The 17,883-nt window shown below is 38.2% G+C and overlaps 1 long non-coding RNA gene across 1 annotated transcript in view; it reads right to left on the bottom strand.

The window, feature by feature from the left end:
- The window catches only part of LOC128312430 (uncharacterized), a 55,168-nt gene extending 38,314 nt beyond the window's left edge, over positions 1–16,854 (bottom strand). The window contains exons 1-2 of the long non-coding RNA XR_008291749.1: positions 16,557–16,854; positions 6,001–6,044 (exon numbers count right to left, since the gene is read on the bottom strand). This is a non-coding gene — a long non-coding RNA (uncharacterized LOC128312430). The remainder of the gene's footprint in view (positions 1–6,000; positions 6,045–16,556) is intronic.
- Positions 16,855–17,883: the final 1,029 nt, after the last annotated feature.

The following is a 17,883-nucleotide window of genomic DNA, read 5'->3' on the forward strand; positions in this document are numbered from 1 at the left end:
AAAATTAAAAATAGATCTACCCTATGACCCAGCAATAGCACTGCTAGGAATTTACCCAAGGGATACAGGAGTGCTGATACATAGGGGCACTTGTACCCCAATGTTTATAGCAGCACTTTCAACAATAGCCAAATTATGGAAAGAGCCTAGATGTCCATCAACTGATGAATGGATAAAGAAATTGTGATTTATAACACAATGGAATACGACGTGGCAATGAGAAAGAATGAAATATGGCCTTTTGTAGCAATGTGGTTGGAACTGGAGAGTGTTATGCTAAGTGTAATAAGTCATAGAGAGAAAGACAGATACCATATGTTTTCACTCATATGTGGATTCTGAGAAACTTAATAGAAGACCATGAGGGAGGGGAAGGAAAAAAAAAAGGTTAGAGAGGGAGGGAACCAAGACATAAGAGACTCTTAAAAACTAAGAACAAACTGAGGGTTGATGGGGGTGGGATGGAGGGGAGGGTGGGTGATGGGTATTGAGGAGGGCGCCTTCTGGAATGAGCACTGGGTGTTGTGTGGAAACCAACTTGACAATAAATTTCATATTTAAAAAAAAGACTAGGCAGACTAAACCAAGCAAAACAAAACAAATACCATTGCCTGGGACCCACTCAGATCAAATAGAGCAGTCACTGAGGGTGGAGTCCAGATATAGATATTATTTTTAAGCTTTTATTTAAATTCCAGTTAGTTAACATACAGTGTAATATTAGTTTCAGATGTAGAATTTAGTGATTCAACATCCCCATACAACAGCCAGTACTCATCACAACAAGTGCACTCCTTAATCCTGATCACCTATTTAACCCATCCCCCCACCTATCTCCCCTCTGGTAATCATCAGTTTGTTATCTATAGTTAAGAGTCTCTTTCTTATTTGCCTATCTCTTTTTTTCCCTTTTGTTTGTTTGTTTCTTAAATTCCACATATGAGTGAAATCATATGGTGTTTGTCTTTCTCTAACTTATTTCACTTAACACAATATTCTCTAGCTCCATCCACATCATTGCAAATGGCAAGATTTCATTCTTTTTTATGGCTAATATTCCACTGTATATATACATCACATCTGCTTTATCCCATTCATTAGTCCATGGCCATTTGGGTTTTTTCCATAATTCGGCTATTGTAGATAATGCTACTATAAACATTAGAGTACATGTAGCCCTATGGATTAGTATTTTTGTATTCTTTGGGTAAATACCTAGTAATGCAATTGCCAGATATTAAGGTAGTTCTATTTTTAACTTTTTGAGGAACTTCCATACTGTTTTCCAGAGTGGCTGCACCCATTTGCATTCCCACCAGCAGTGCAGTAAGGTTTCGCTTTCTCCAAAACCTTGCCAACACCTGTTGTTTCTTGTGTAGTTGGTTTTGTCTTTCTGACAGGTGTGAGGTGATATCTCATTGTTTGATTTACATTTCCCTGATGATGAGTGATGTTGAGCATCTTTTCTCTAAATGTTTATTTACTTATTGAAAGAGAGAAAAAAAACACAAGCAGGAGAGGGGTAGAGAGAGAGAACCACTGCCAGCACAGAGCCTGATGAGGGGCTCAATCCCACAGATATCCGAGGTCATGACCAGAGCTGAAACCAAGAGTCAGACGCTTAACCATCTGAGCCACTCAGGTGTCCCGAGCATCTTTTCATGTGTCTATTGGCCATCTGTTCTATACACCAATAATGAAGCACCAGAAAGAGAAAATAGGGAATCAGTTCTATTTACAATTGCCCCAAAAAAACATAAGATACCTAGAAATAAATGTAACCAAAGAAGTGGAAGACCTGTACTCTGAAAACTATAAAACACTAATGAAAGAAATTGAAGATGACACAAAGAAATGGAAAAACATTCCATAATCATGAATTAGAAGAACAAATATGGTTAAAATGTCTATACTACCCAAAGTAATATACACATTTAATGCAATCCCTATCAAAATGCCACCAGCATTTTTCACAGAGCTAGAACAAACAATCCCAGAATTTGTATGGAACCACAATAGACCCTAAATGGCCAAAGCAACACTGAGTAACAAAAGCAAAGCTGGAGGGATCACAATCCCAGACTTCAACTTATATTACAAACTATAGTGATCAAAACAGTGTGGTACTGGCACAAAAAGAGACACATAGATCAATAGAATGGAATAGAAAAACCCAGAAATGAACCCACAATTATGATCAATTAATATTTGACAAAGCAGGAAAGAATATACAAGAGGAAAAAGAGTTTCTTCAACAACTGGTGTTGGGAAAACTGGACAGCAACATGCAATAGAAAGAAACTGGATCACTTTGTTACACCATACACAAAAATAAATTCAAATAGAATAATGGCCTAAATGCGAGACAGGAAGCCATTAAAATCCTAGAGAACACAAGGAATAATCTCTTTGACATCAGCTCTTACAACTTTCTAGGAATGTCTCCCAAGGCAAGGGAAACAAAAGCAAAAATAAACTATTGGGACTTCATCAAAATAAAAAGCTTCTGCACAGTGAAGGAAACGATCAACAAAACTAAAAAACAATCTATTAAATAGAAGATATTTGCAAATGACATATCTAATAAAGGGTTCGTATTCAAAATCTATAAAGAACATATAAAACTCAACACCAAAAGACAAATAACCCAACTAAAAAGATGGGAGGAAGACATGAATAGACATTTTTCCATAGACATTATTCTATATTTTAAGCTCCTGTGTTGATTCTAAAGAACAGCCAAAGTTGAGAACCACTGAGGCACTTTCTACATCCTCATTCTCACACTTTCTGCTTTTCAATCTCAGAAAGAACTTTAATCTAAAATGAATTTCAGTTGCTTCTTCTATCTACCGTCTCTCCTTTCTGCCTACCCAGTGCACTGTCATTGATTATATAAGATACAGGCTCACCAAAACACAGTTTCCTTTCTCCCCTCCCCTTCCCTATTGTTACTCAGGAAAACCACACCCTGAAGCCCATCCCATACACCTCATCCTCAAGTACAGAGGATGTACTCCACACTCCATAAGACCCATCCACTTTCCTCATGTGTCAGACCTCCAAGTGCCACTGGAGAAACGCACCTGTGCCTGCTATGGCCCTAAGCCCTTGTAGTCTCTTGCCTCATGTTATTCTTCATCTTTTCTTCTTTCCCCAAAGAATCTATTTGTAACCTTATGCTATCCTCTATCAATACCTCGTTCAATCCTAACCTCCTACCACTGACATACTCTTTTACCTTCTGCTTACAAAACACTCTAACACTGCCTCTCTTCCCTCTAATGCAGAAGATTTCCCTTCTTCATGACTTGGAAAGCCCATCTGGCCTCTTGGCCCCACATTTTCATGCTTCTCTGGGACTCAATTTTGTCATTTAGTTTTTCTTTCTCTAATAACATATAAATCTCTTTTTCTTTAGTAATTTTATTCCTCACTCTATAAACATGTTAAATTTCACTTATCCTAAGAATTTTCCCTTGACTTCACATTTCTAACTACTGTCTGATTTCTGTTTTCTCCTTATTTAAAATTGTTGAGGGAATAGATTAGAACAATGGTATTGTGGTTATGATAGCTTTAAAGAGTCCTTAACATTTAGAGACCTGATGAAATATTAAAGAATGAGATAATATGATGTCTGAAATTTACTTTAAAATAATAAAGAATAAGGTCAAGTAGAAGGAGGTACAGATGAAACAAGATGGCCCTGAGTTGATTATTGTTGAAGCAAGATGTTGGGAACAAAGTTTCATTACTCTGTTCTGTCTACTTTTATAGATGTAAATGTTTCCAAAACAAAAAAGGTTTTTAAAATCTATAAGCATTGCTCCAACTTTTCAGAGTCACTCATCAGCCCACTATGACCTGGCTCCTTCCCATTCGGGCAAAAGAGTTCTCACTATAGTTACCTGTTTACCTATGACCTGCCAAAAGCCCCAATCCTTGGAATTTCCTGACAATAAGAGCAATGAAAGGATTTTTTTAAGTTTATTTATTTTTGAGAGAGATAGAGAGAGTGCAAATGGGGGAAAGGCAGAAGGAGAGGGAGACAGAGAATCCCAAGCAGACTCCACATTGCCAGCACAGAGCCTTATGTGAGGCTTGAACTCATGAAACCATTAGATCATGACCTGAGCCAAAACCAAGAGTCAGACACTTAACTGACTGAGCCACACAGTTGCCCCAAGAGTGTCTTTTTAAAATGTTTATTTATTTTGAAAGAGTGCATGTGAGTGTGTGTGTGTGTGTGTGTGTGTGTGTGTGTGTGTGCATGAGCTGGGGAAGGACAGAGAGAGAGTATCTTAAACAGGCTCTGCACTGATAGTGCAACACAGGGCTTGATTTCAGGAATGGTGAGATCATGGCCTGAGCCAAAACCAGGATTAGGACACTTAAGTGAGTCACCCAGGCGCCCTAGGAGCATGAACCATCAAGGTGAGATGGGTGTCTTGTTATTCATAATAAGCCCCTTTCCATCACAACTGTTTATGTTAATAAAATGACTTTTGTTATATTTGTTATTGTCAATCACCCTCTTCTTCCTGTAAAACTCTGTCTTTGCTTCTGCAACATGATAGACTTTGATTTCATTTGTACCTTTAGGCTGGAGACACACAACTACATATCTTCAACCCAAACTTTTCCACTGGCTTTATTCTTTTTTTTTTTCCTTTGAGAGAGAGAGCTCAAGGGGAAAAGGGTGGAGGGAGAGAGAGAAAGAGAGAGAATTCCAAGCAGGTTCCATGCTCAGCATGGAGCCCAACATGGGGCTTGATCTCATGACCTTGGGATCATAATCTGAGCTGAAATCAAGAGTTGAAAACTCAACCAACCGAGCCACCCAGGCACCCCTCCACTGGTTTCATTCTTGAATAACCACATGCCTAATGGGCATCCTTACTGAAGTCCCATGAACACATTCAGCCTCAAGCTGAATCCAGAATCCCCTAAGTTTTCTCCTCCTCTGCTCCTATCTGTGAAAATATTCTTCTTGCACCATCTTCTTCTTAGACTCTTCTTATCTTCACCACTCTCTCCCCTACCATAACCCATCAGTCACCAATTCCTATTGACTTTGCCTCCTCAATGTCACTTCTCTCCATATTCACTACCACCTCTTGTCTCAGCCATGATCATCTTTCAATTAGAGCGCAGTGGCAGCCTCGTTCTTGGTATATTAGTTTTCACACAACTCTCTCTTATCTGTGCACCTTCCCTGCCTGAAGTAGCCAGAGATGTGCTTTCCATAGTTGCATATCTGGTCATATCATTTTTCTGTTTTAAACCCCTGAAAATTTGCCATGATAATATAATGAATATACAAGTTCCTTATCCTGATTCACAATGGCCTCTAAGACCTTTCTTTCTCATTGTCCCAGTTCTCAGCACTCCCTGGTTTTCAGTTTACATTCCAGATTACTAAATTGTTTGTCTTTTGCCTTGTGCCACTTCATGATTCTCATCTCATTCTATGTGTTCATGTGTCACTCCTACCTGGAATGTCCTTCCCTCCACTATCACATGCTCTTTCTTAAATATTTCATTCAAACATCTTCTTCTCCAGGAAGATTTCTGTAATCATCAGCCCTATCCAATTAGGGTCACTGTCCTTTCTTTGATGCTTCTGTATCCTTGTGAATCCCTGCCAATAGCTCTGTATCCCCCATTTGACCACAAACTTCTCCAGGACAAGAACTTGTCTTTTTTATTTTAGAGTCCCCAGCACTTATCTGGGCAGCTGATAAATTGCAGATACTTGGTAATTGTTTAATGACTAAATAAATGATGGTAAAGGCATGTTTGAGGAATTAATTAAATATCATGTTATCTAAAAGAAGACTCAAATGAAAGCTTTCTATCACTGGCATTTGATATAGATATTTTACAGTCTATACAACTTTTAGTGGTTCTTGTAAAAGAGTCCCAAGAGATCTCCCTTGCCTCTTACGCCATATGAGTACACAACAAGAAATCTGCAAACCAGAAGAGGACCCTTACCTGATCATCCTGGAACACTGATCTTGGATATCAAACCCCCAGAACTGTTGGAAATAAATATCTGTTGTTCATAAACCAAAAATATATTTTTTTAATTTTCCAAAGTCAAAGTAAATGGAACTCATAATTTTTCTAAATATAATGCCTACAATGATTGTTTAATGTGACTAGCTGAAATGATTCATGAGACATTTTTGTAGTCTATGTCAGAATGCTGTAAACAAAAAGAAATATAGCATGCTTTTGTACAGGTCTTTAAATCAATACTTTTATGTTTATTTGAAAATATTACAAATAATAATGATCAATTGATTACCACCATGTGCCAGGTACTGTGCTAAATAATTACCCCCATTATTTCATTTAGATCTGGCATGTTAGTCATGTTAACTCATATAGAAAAGAAGTTTAGGGGAGCTGGATGGCTCAGTCAGTTGAGCGACTGACTTTGACTCAGGTCATGATATCACAATTCATGAGTTCAAGCCCTGTTTTGGTCTCTGTGCTGACAGCTCAGAGCCTGGAGCCTGGTTCAGATTCTGTGTTTCCCTCTCTCCCTGCCCCTCCCCTGCCTGCACTCTTGTCTCTCTCTCTCTCAAAAATAAATAAACATTAAAATTTTTTTAAAAGAATTATATTACAAATGATATAAAAAATGTTTGAATCAATAGCCAGATGACAAGATACACAGGGCAAGGTCTTGAACAAAGAAGCTTCTGTCCCCATGGAGTTTGGACCTGTGGTATGGTATGGTTGCATGTGGAAGCATTCTGTTGCCCTATCTGGAAACTTTCCAAGCTTCTTTTTTTTTTTTGTGGAAGACTTCATTACAAAGGCATTATTGATTAAATCACTGACCATTGAATCATTGGTGACTGATTCAACCTCCAGCCCCTCTCCCCTCCACAGAAGTCAAGGGGTGGGACTGAAAATTCCAACCCTTTACTCATGATTGGCTTCTTAGTGACCAGCCCCCCTCCATAGGTGCTTTCCAAAAGTCATTTTATTAACATAAACAGTTGTGATGGAAAGGGGCTTATTATGAATAACAAGACACCCATCTCACCTTGATGATTCAAGAGGGCAAATGTTGTAACAAAACATGCTCCTAGGGCATCTGGGTGGCTCAGTCAGTTAAGTGTCCAAATCCTGGTTTTGATTCAGGTCATGGTCTCACCATTCCTGAAATCAAGCCCTGTGTTGCACTATCAGTGTAGAGCCTGCTTGAGATACTCTCTCTCCCTCTCTCTCTGCCCCTCCCCACCTCATTCAAGCACTCTCTCTCTCTCAAAATAAATAAATAAATGTTAAAAAAAAAAAAGAAAAAAGATGCTTTCATTGGTCTTATTCTCAGGAAACTCCAAGGATTTTGGAAGCTATGAGTCAGGAACAATGGACTAAGATTGAATATGTATGATATATGTCATATATATTTAGTCATCTGAATGACCAAAGTCATCTGAATGACCAAATATATGTTTCTTATAAGTCACAATATCACACAAAGAAATTATCCATATTTAAATTACACATTGTGCAGACCTTGGTAGCTTATGAGAGGTTTCCTTACTTGTAAACTAAGAACGTTTTCCTAAATAATCTCATAGAGGTTCTATGATTATATAAACCTGAAGATTTTGATTTGCCATTAATATGAATCCTAGAGCATCATGATTAGTAAAGGTCAAAAGAGATGAAATTTGAGAGCTATTTGACAGAGAAAACCAGCATTCTTAATTTTGAAAACAGATGACATTTGTCTCACTTTTACACTCTAAGTATGATACTTCCTCATCCATCCTTTAAGAAACATTCAAAAATAAGCTCAACAATCAGAGGTCATGATAATGAGAGGTGAGGAAGTGCTCAGCCTAAGGACCTTCAAATTTTGTATTTGAAACCTTATAACTCTATGATTCACTTCAGACTGGTTGAGGAAATGTGAAGGTTTTTGCAAAGAGAAGCAATTATATCTTTTATATTTTATCTATTTTATTCCAGCATTGTAGTCCTCTCACTCCATTTGTTCTTTGGATTTCATTATTGAATATTAGGTCGCAAAATAAATACACAGAAAAATTAATTTCCTGTTAACTTACTTTCAATACTAATTTTAAGTATCACAAACATTATGCAAACACCAAAAAACTTGCTTTCAAATAAGTTTATGAGTGAGTTACATCTTGTTGCAGGGAATTATTAGACTATCATTTTTGAAACTTCAGGAAATTTGGTAGAACAAGTAGAGTGTTGATTCATATGAATAATGGGGCTTTTAGGTAAAAATGCAGAATAGAACAGTTGAGATTGGTTTCCCACAAAAAGAATCCCTGGGGAGGAAAAGAATGTCCTTAAGTATCTCTTCACAGCTGTGCAGATAAAGAGGAAATAATAGACCAAAGACTAAGCCACATAATAAACTAAGCGAAAATGATTATAACCCAAGATTATAAATAAAATGTAATGTAATACTTTTTCTGGAAATATTTTTACTCTGTTTGAGAATAACTACCTCATGTTGGTAAATGAGCTCATATGCAGATCCAGAAAATGTTAAAGAATTAAAGGATGGGCTGAAAGATACTTTCATGTCAGGAGGTTCACAGCAGATATTTTGCTTCCTGCCCCACAGCTACTGAAGAATGAAAGGCTCAAGGTGAAGGAATAAGAAGTCACGTATTAGATTGTCTTGTTTTCTCCCCCTGACAAGGGTTATCTGCACAAGGGACTCTTCTTTATATACACAAACTTAGAGGTAAATCAATGGGCCTTGCAGCTGCCTGATAAACTCAATTTTTAGAAATCCAATATGGAGCTAATGTGTTCACTGCCCACTGTCCAAGATATCTAGCATAATACAAGGGAGGAAAAGATGTGAATCCTGTGCTCTGAATTTAGGAAGCCTAAATTCAGTAACCTAGTTGGCTGGAAACAACACTTCAGAGACAGGTGACCATGAAGAAAGAGCAGCCTTGAAAACAAATGCAAGGCACCTCACCCAAAGAAAAACAAACCCTTTCAGAGCAAAGAGAACAAATATGGAGAGTGAACAGGTAACAAAGAAAAGGAGGAGCAGGGCGAGGGGGGCCATCCCCAGGCAACAACTGATTCCCAACAACTGTCACATTGGGAACAATGTTACATTCTAGAAGGGACTTTTACATTATGCTGTTCTCACCAAGAATCATCATACAATATATAACATATGATATAAAGATACAGCTCACAGCAAAAGGCAGTTTAAAACGAAGATTTAAGATGAACAATCAGCTTATCTCTACTTTCATCTGTCTAGCAGAAATATTCAGATTTTTAAAACAATTGTCAACCATGTGCTATAAGCCAGGCATGTTCTCTTATGCTATATCATTTGTTTTAATTTGATACTCTCAACAACCTTATGAGCTAATTATAATGGTCTTTTTTTTTTAGATGAGGGGGCAAAAGGAAACACCATGCAGAGCCTTCTCCCTTCATCTTGAAAGCCCCTTCACTTTCTAAAGCCCTCTTAGAAAACAGGTTTGAAACATTTTGTTGCTATACTAGGCTTAGATTTGTTAGGAAGGAAAAAAATTTCTACTTTGATTGGTTCTTTGACAGGTCTAATAATCAAATTAACATAAAACAGATTAACAGGAGAATAATTAATTTAATTACCAATGCATGGGGCCATCTGATAATATGAGATCCAAAGCAAGCTTGGCAATTGAGGCGTGTATGACATTTCGAGCTAAGGAATGGGAAAGGAGCTGGGGTTGCAAAAGGGAGGCAGGTGATTCACTGGATAAGAAGAGTAGGTGTTTGGGAATTAGATGTTTGTCCTGCTGTACAAATAGGTCATTCACATAAAAAAGTTATCTTTTAGTAATAGTACTCTTTCTGCACCAGGTCCCCTATCTCAATTCTTTCAGATAGCTGAAGGGAGAGGTAAAATTTTCTCCTGGATCTGCTGGATCTTGATTGTCTTCAGCTTGAAATAGTCCACATGCCAAAGTGACGCATTTTGAGGAGACTTGTTCTGAACCCCTTCAGATTTAAGCATTGTTCTGGGAAGATGCCACAACTGACCAGACCACGGAATTCTAAACAGGAATCAAAACTGACGAGATTTTGTTCAATGACAAGAAGCTCACTCTAACCCATGCCTGGGTTTAATCCATGAGCATCCTCGAGAACTTCATCCATCACTACACAACCAAAGTCTCCCACTTCAGTATGCAGTGACTCTAGGCTGGAAATTTGTTCTTGTCTCTCCTCATTCAAGTTATCTTGCCCTTCATGACACTGTTTTGGGCTTTTCAAGATAATTTCTTCATGGGGATGGAGTTAAGATGGTGGAGAAGTAAGGGGACTGGGAATTTCCTTGTCCCTCAAACATAGCTGACTTTAATAAAGGTCAGATCACTTGGAACACCCAGGCAATCAATCTGTGGAGTGACAGAAGGATCTCCACCGTTGGAGGGAGACAGCTTGTCAGGGTCAAGAGAGCAGCATAGCCACCTCCAGTGGAGGTGAGACACACTTACACTCAACCCTGCTCCTCTAGGCCTGGCAACTGTTTACCTACTGAAACAAGACTGACTGGCTCAATACAACTAGCCTCTCCTCCAGACCAGCACAGCCACTGGGCCCAGGCACCAACAGACAGCTGGGGTTTTTTTTCTTTTCTTCTTGAATCAGGCTCACAGTTTCTGATTTGTTTTTGGTCAATTCGTGTGTGTGTGTGTGTGTGTGTGTGTGTGTGTGTAATTCTTGTTGTTTGATCAAGCATTTTTATTGTATTCCTTTTACACCTTTTTTATTTCTTCTCTATTTCCCTTTCTCTTCCTCTGGATTTAGCTTTATAGTTTTGTGATTCTCTGCTTGGTTTTTTCTCCCCTTTCATTTTTCTCTTTTTATGGGATCAGGTCCCCCCTCCTTTCCTTTTTTGTTTTCCTTAGCATTACTCAACAAAAAAATCAAAGCACACCTGGTGAAAGGTCCAAACATGCCACCACTACAGGCAAGGAGGAACTTTGCAGAGGACTGACCAGTGGGATAGAGCAGCCAAACCTCAACAACAGAGTGCACACAATATATTCCAAAAACACTTCCTGAAGGGCCAGGCCCTAGGCAGTGTATAACCCCTTTTTAATATAGTAGTATTCACAGGTGCAGGACACATAACAAGCTTGTAAAACATGCAAAACAGGGGCGCCTGGGTGGCTCGGTCGGTTAAGCGTCCGACTTCAGCTCAGGTCATGATCTCACGGTCCGTGAGTTTGAGCCCCGCGTCGGGCTCTGTGCTGACAGCTCAGAGCCTGTAGCCTGTTTCAGATTCTGTGTCTCCCTCTCTCTGACCCTTCCCTGTTCATGCTCTATCTCTTTCTGTCTCAAAAATAAATAAACGTTAAAAAAAAATGAAAAAAAAAACCATGCAAAACACAGAAACTTAGCCAAAATTACAGAACAGAGGAATTCTCCCCAAAAGAAAATTCAGGAAGGAATCACAGCCAGAGAATTGCTCAAAACAAATACAAACAATATAGCTGTGCTTGAAAACAGCATAGAAGACACCAGAGAATCTCTTGCTGCAGAGATTGAAGCCCTAAGAACTAGTCATAATGAATTTAAAAAAATGTCACCCAGTGACAGTGAGGGTGGAAGAAGCAGAGGAGAGAAGAGATGAAATAGAGGATAAAATTATGGAAAATAATGATGCTGAAAAAAGAGAAATTAAATTACTTGATTGGGAGAGGAGAACTGGAGAACTAACTGATTGCATGAAATGAAACAATATCCATATCAGGAGTTCCAAAAGAAGAAGAGCAAGAGAAAGGGGAAAAGGTTTACTGGAACAAATTATAGCTGAGAACTTCCCCAAGCTGGGGAAGGAAACAGGCATCCAAGTCCAAGAGGCACCATGAACTCCTTTTAAAATAAACAAAAACAAGTCAACATCATGATATGTCATAGTGAAACTTGCAAAATACAAAGATAAAGAGAAATTCTGAAAGCAGCTAGGGACAAGTGGTCTTTAACCTACAGGGGTAGATATATAAGGTTGGTAGCAGACCTGTTCCCTGAAACTTGGCAGGCCAGAAGGGAGTGGCAGGAAATGGTCAATGTGCTGAATAAGAAAAATATGCAGCCAAGAATCCTTTATCCAGCAAGACTGTCATTCAGAATAGAAGGAGAAGTAAAGGCTTTCCCAGATAAACAAAAACTCAAGGAGTTCATGACCACTAAACCAGCCCTGCAAGAGATCCTAAGGGGGTTTTTGTGAGGGGAAAGCAGCATAGACTACAAAGGACCAGAGACATCACAAGAAACATGAAATCTACAATGAAAACACAATGACACTAAACTCATACCTTTCAATAATCACTCTGAATGTAAATGGACTAACTGCCCCAATCAAAACATATAGGGTATCAGAATTGATTTAAAAAAAAAATACATCTATATGCTGCCTACAAGAGACTCATTTTAGACCAGAGGACACCTGAAGCTTGAAAATGAGTGGATGGAGAGCCATCTATCATGCTAATGGACATCAAAAGAAAGCCAGAGTAGACGTACTTATATCAGACAAAGATGCGGATTTTAAAACAAAGACTAGGTTTTAAAACAAAGTCTGTAACAAGAGATGAAGAAAGTCATTATCTCATAATTAAGGGGTCTATCCATCAAGAAGGGCTAACAATTATAAATATTTATGCCCCCAATGTGGAAAACCCACATATATAAATCAATTAATCACAAATATAAGCAAACTTTTGGACAATAATAGTGTAATTATAGGAGACTTTAATATTCCACTTACAACAATGGACAGATCATCTAAGCAGAAAATCAGTAAGGAAACAATGGCTCTGAATGACACAAGGGACCAGATGGATTTAACAGATATATTCAGAATATTTCATACTAAAGCAACAGAATATACATTCTTCTTGAAGGCACAAGGAGCATTCTCTGAAACACATCAAATTTTGGATCAGAAAACAGCCCTCAACAGGTACAAAAAGATTGAGATCATACCATGCATATATCCAGATCACAACATTGTGAAAATTGAGATCCACTACAGGAAAAGATTTGGAAAACCCCAAATACATGGAGGTTAAAGAACATCCTACTAAATAATAAATGGTTTAAACAGGAAATTAAAGAAGAAATTTAAAAACACATGGAAGCAAATGAAAATGAAGACGTGACAGTCCAAACCCTTTAGGATGCAGCAAAGGCAGTCCCAAGAGGAAAAATATACTGCAATTCAGGTCTATCTCAAGAAGCAGGAAAGGTCCCAAGTCCACAACCTAACCTTACACCTAAAGGAGCTAGAACAGGAGCAGCAAATAAAGCACAAAGCCAGTAGAAGGAAATAATAAAGAATAGAGCAGAAATAAATAATATAGAATCCAAACAGCAGTAGAAGAGATCAATGAAACTAAGAGCTGGTTTTTTGAAAGAATAAACAAAGTTGATAAACCCCTAGCTGGACTTCTCAAAAAGAAAGAGGACCCAAACAGATAAAATCATGAATGAAAGAGGAGAGATCACAACCAACACCAAAGAAATACATAGAATTATGAGAGTACTATAAAAAATTATATGCCACCAGTATGGACAATCTGGAAGAAATGGAAAAATTCCTAGACATTCACACACTACCAAAACTCAAACAGGAAGAAACAGAAAATTTTAACAGACCATAACCAGCTAAGAAATTGAATTCGTTAGCAAAAATCTCCCAAAAAATAAAAGTCCTGGGCCAGATGACTTCCCAGGGGAATTCTGTTAGACATTTAAATAAGAGTTAATACCTATTCTTCTAAAACTGTTCCAAAAAATAGAAATGCAAGGAAATCTTCCAAACTCATTCTGTGAAATCAGCATTACCTTGATTCCAAAACCAGACCAAGACCCCACTAACAAGGAAAATTATAGGCAAATATCTATGATGAACCCAGATGTAAAAATTCTCACCAAGACACCAGCAAATTGAATTCACAGTACATTAAAAGAATTATTCATCATGATCAAGTGGGATTCATTCCTGGGCTGCCAGTCTGGCTCAATATTTGCAAATCAATCATCATGACACACCACATTAATAGAAGAAAGAGCCATATGACCTTGTCAATAAATGCAGAAAAATCATTTGACAAGATACAGCATCATTTCTTGATAAAAACCCTCAAGAAAGTTGGGCTAGAAGGAACATACCTTAACATCATAAAAGCCATATATGAAAGGCCCACAGCTAATATCATCCTCAATGGGGAAAACCTGAGAGCTATCCCCCTAATATCAAGAGTGCAACAGAGATGTCCACTCTCATCACTGTTCAACATAGTGTTGGAAGTCTTAGTCTCAACAATCGGACAGCAAAAATGAAATAAAAGGCATCCAAATTGGCAAAGAAGTCAAACTTTCACTCTTTGCAGTGACATGATACTTTACATGGAAAACCTGAAAGACTCCATCAAAAAACTGCTAGAGCTGATACATGAATTCAGCAAAGTCGCAGGATATAAAATCAATGTCAGAAATTGGTTGTATTTCTATATGCCAATAATGAAGCAATAGAAAGAGATACCAAGGAATCAATCCCATTTACAATTGCACCAAAAGCCATAAAATACCTAGGAATAAACCTAACCAAAAATATAAAAGATCTGTACACTGAAAACTATAGAAAGCTTATGAAAGAAATTGAAAAAGACACAAAGAGATGGAAAAACATTCCATGCTCATGGATCGGTGTTAAAATATCAATACTACAGAAAACAATCTACACATTCAATGTAATCCTAATCAAAATAACACCAGGATTCTTCACAGAGCTAGAACAAACAATACAAAATTTGTATGGAACCACAAAAGACCCCAAATAACAGAAGTAATGTTGAAAAAGAAATCCAAAGCTGGAGGCATCATAATCCCAGACTTTAACCTGCATTACAAAGCTATAATCTTCAAGACAGTGTGGTATTGGCACAAAGACAGACACATAGATCAGTGGAACAGAGCAGAGAACCCAGAAATAGACCCATAAATATATGGCCATCTAATCTTCTACAAAGTGGGAAAGAATATCTAATGGAAAAACAGTCTCTAGCAAATGATGCTGGGAGAATGGGACAGCAACATGCAGAAGAATGAACCTGGACCACTTTATTACACCATACACAAAAATAAATTCAAAATGGATATAAAACCTAAATGTGAGGCAGGAAACCATCAAAACCCTACTGGAGAAAACAGGCAACAACCCCTTTGACCTTGGCTGCAGCAACTTCATACTTGACATGTATCAGGAGGCAAGGGAAGCAAAAGCAAAAATGAACTATTGGGACCTCATCAAGATAAAAAGCTTCTGCACAGCAAAGGAAATAATCAACCAAACTAAAAAGCAGCCTATGAATGGGAGAAGATACTTGTAAATTACATACAGAATAAAAGGTTAGTATCAAAAATCTATAAAGAACTTATCGAACTCAACACACAAAAACAATCCAGTGAAGAAATGGGCAGAAGACATGAATAGAAACTTTCCTAAAGAAGACATCCAGATGGTTAACAGACATATGAAAAGATGCTCAACATCATCCATCATCAGGGAAGTACAAATCAAAACCACAATGAGATATCACCTCACACAAGTCAGAATGGCTAAATTTAACAACTCAAGAAACCACAGATGCTGGTGAGAATGTGGAGAAAGGGGAACCGTTTTTGTGCTGTTGGTGGTAATGCAAACTGATGCAATCACTCTGGAAAACAGTATGGAGATTACTCCGGACATTAAAAGTAGAACTACGCTATGACCCAGCAATTATACTGCTAGAAATTTATTCAAATGATAAAAAAAATGCCAATTCAAAGGAGCACAGGCACCTCAATGTTTATAGCAACACTATCAACAAAAGCCAAATCATGGAAAGAGCCCAAATGTCCATCAACTGATAAATGGATAAAGAAGATGTGGTATATGTATACAATGAAATACTACTCAGCGATGAAAAAGAATGAAATCTTGCCACTTGCAACAGTGTGGATGCAACTGGGGGGTATTATGTTAAGCGAAATAAGTCAGTCAGAGAAAGACAGATATCATATGATTTCACTCATATGTGGAATTTGAGAAACTCAACAGATGAACGTAGGGGAAGGGAAGGAAAAATAAGATAAAAACAGAGAGGGAGGCAAACCATAAGAGACTCTTAAATACAGAGAACAAACTGAGGAGTGCTGGAGGAGGGGGTAGGAATGGGGTTAAATGGGTGACAGGCATTAAGGAGGGCACTTTTCAGGATGACCACTGGGTGTCATATGTAAGAGATGAATCACTGGGTTCTACTCCTGAAGCCGAGACTACACTGTGTGTTAACTAACTTAAAAATAAATTAATTTTTTAAAAAGATAATTTCCTCACTTTGTTGAACCCAATAATTCATGGGCGGTCTAATGGACCCAATATTTTACAATTACATTTCACACCACTCAGGTGTACAAAATTGTAATTTTATTGTCTTTTAACTAAATTTACTTTCTAATTGCATACTTACTATGTCTGATGCAACAATTTAATCTGGTAAATTGCAGATAGATTCGATCAATTCACTGTTTTCTCCACCATTTCAGACTTACACTCCGAGGATTAATGGCTTAGCCCCACCTCACCCTTATCACCATTCCCTCTCAGAGTAGCATCTAAAGGCCAGAAGATGGCAAGGGACTGGTGACAAAGGAATGTCTGTCCACAGCTCTTAGCTGGCACCTACTGACATCTCTGGTCCTTCTGATCTTTGATCATTGCCTCTGTCCCCATTGTTCCCACTATGACTTCAGTTGTCAGGGTGCAGGATGCATATGTATGATTTTGTTTCCCACTCAGTTTCTTGCAACATATTTTGCTTTCACTGAGAAAATCAGCAGTAATCTCCCATAATGTCCCCACAGAGTGATCTTAGAAGATGATCATATGCTCCCTGATCCATTAGGAACCTATGGAAGTGCTCACCTTTCCTGAAATCATCAGGCTGCACGTGCCAGGCTATACCTTCCCACACCCACAGTGAACCAGCTACCCCACTTCTTGACTCCACCTCTCTCTTGGTCTCAAGGACTTCCATTCATACTTAAAAGTGTTGTTACCAGAAAAGGCAAGCCAAATCTGGTGATGAAATCTCTTGGCATTCCTTCAAAATGCTATTATTACCACCATTCTCAATTCAATATAATTTTCTAGCTGATATGTATAGTAAAAGCTATGGAATGAGCATGCCGTTTTCAGTACCTTTTGTCTTAGATGGCTTTGCCACTCCAGTGACTCATCAGGACAGATGCTGGATTTATTCTTGGCCTCTATAAGGCCCACCACAGGTCAGTTCCCTCCATCCCCCAGGTTGCTCTGCTCCTTGGTGGGAAACAGGCCAATCATGAGCATCTAGCTCATCTCCATCTTCTCATCACTTTGAATCCACAGAGAGAGAGTCATCTGGACAGAATCTTAATGGATCACTTACAACAGAGAAACTAAACTACCCAGCTCTCAGTTGAACACACATCATGTCTGTTCATGCCTGCAGCACCCTGAATGCAAAAATTTGAAGTGCCTGGACCTGATCAGCTTGTTTTCTGATGAATAATTATGTATGAATCCTTGCTATAATATCTATTAATTGAGAGTTTTCTGTGTCAAGTTCTTCCATATTTTATTATACCTAGCACCTACAATGACAGATGAAACAATATTTGACAGTATAAGAAACCTGAATTTACCTTAGATGAGAAACTCAAACTCAGAGAACTTTTGCCACATGTTTGGGGTCTCAGGGCTGGCAAGCATCAGGGTGGGGATTTGAACTATCTGGCCATGGTTTCCCCACTGCA

This window comes from Acinonyx jubatus, chromosome D3, assembly GCF_027475565.1.
Source record: "Acinonyx jubatus isolate Ajub_Pintada_27869175 chromosome D3, VMU_Ajub_asm_v1.0, whole genome shotgun sequence".
In the NCBI taxonomy this organism is placed as follows: Eukaryota; Metazoa; Chordata; class Mammalia; order Carnivora; family Felidae; genus Acinonyx; species Acinonyx jubatus.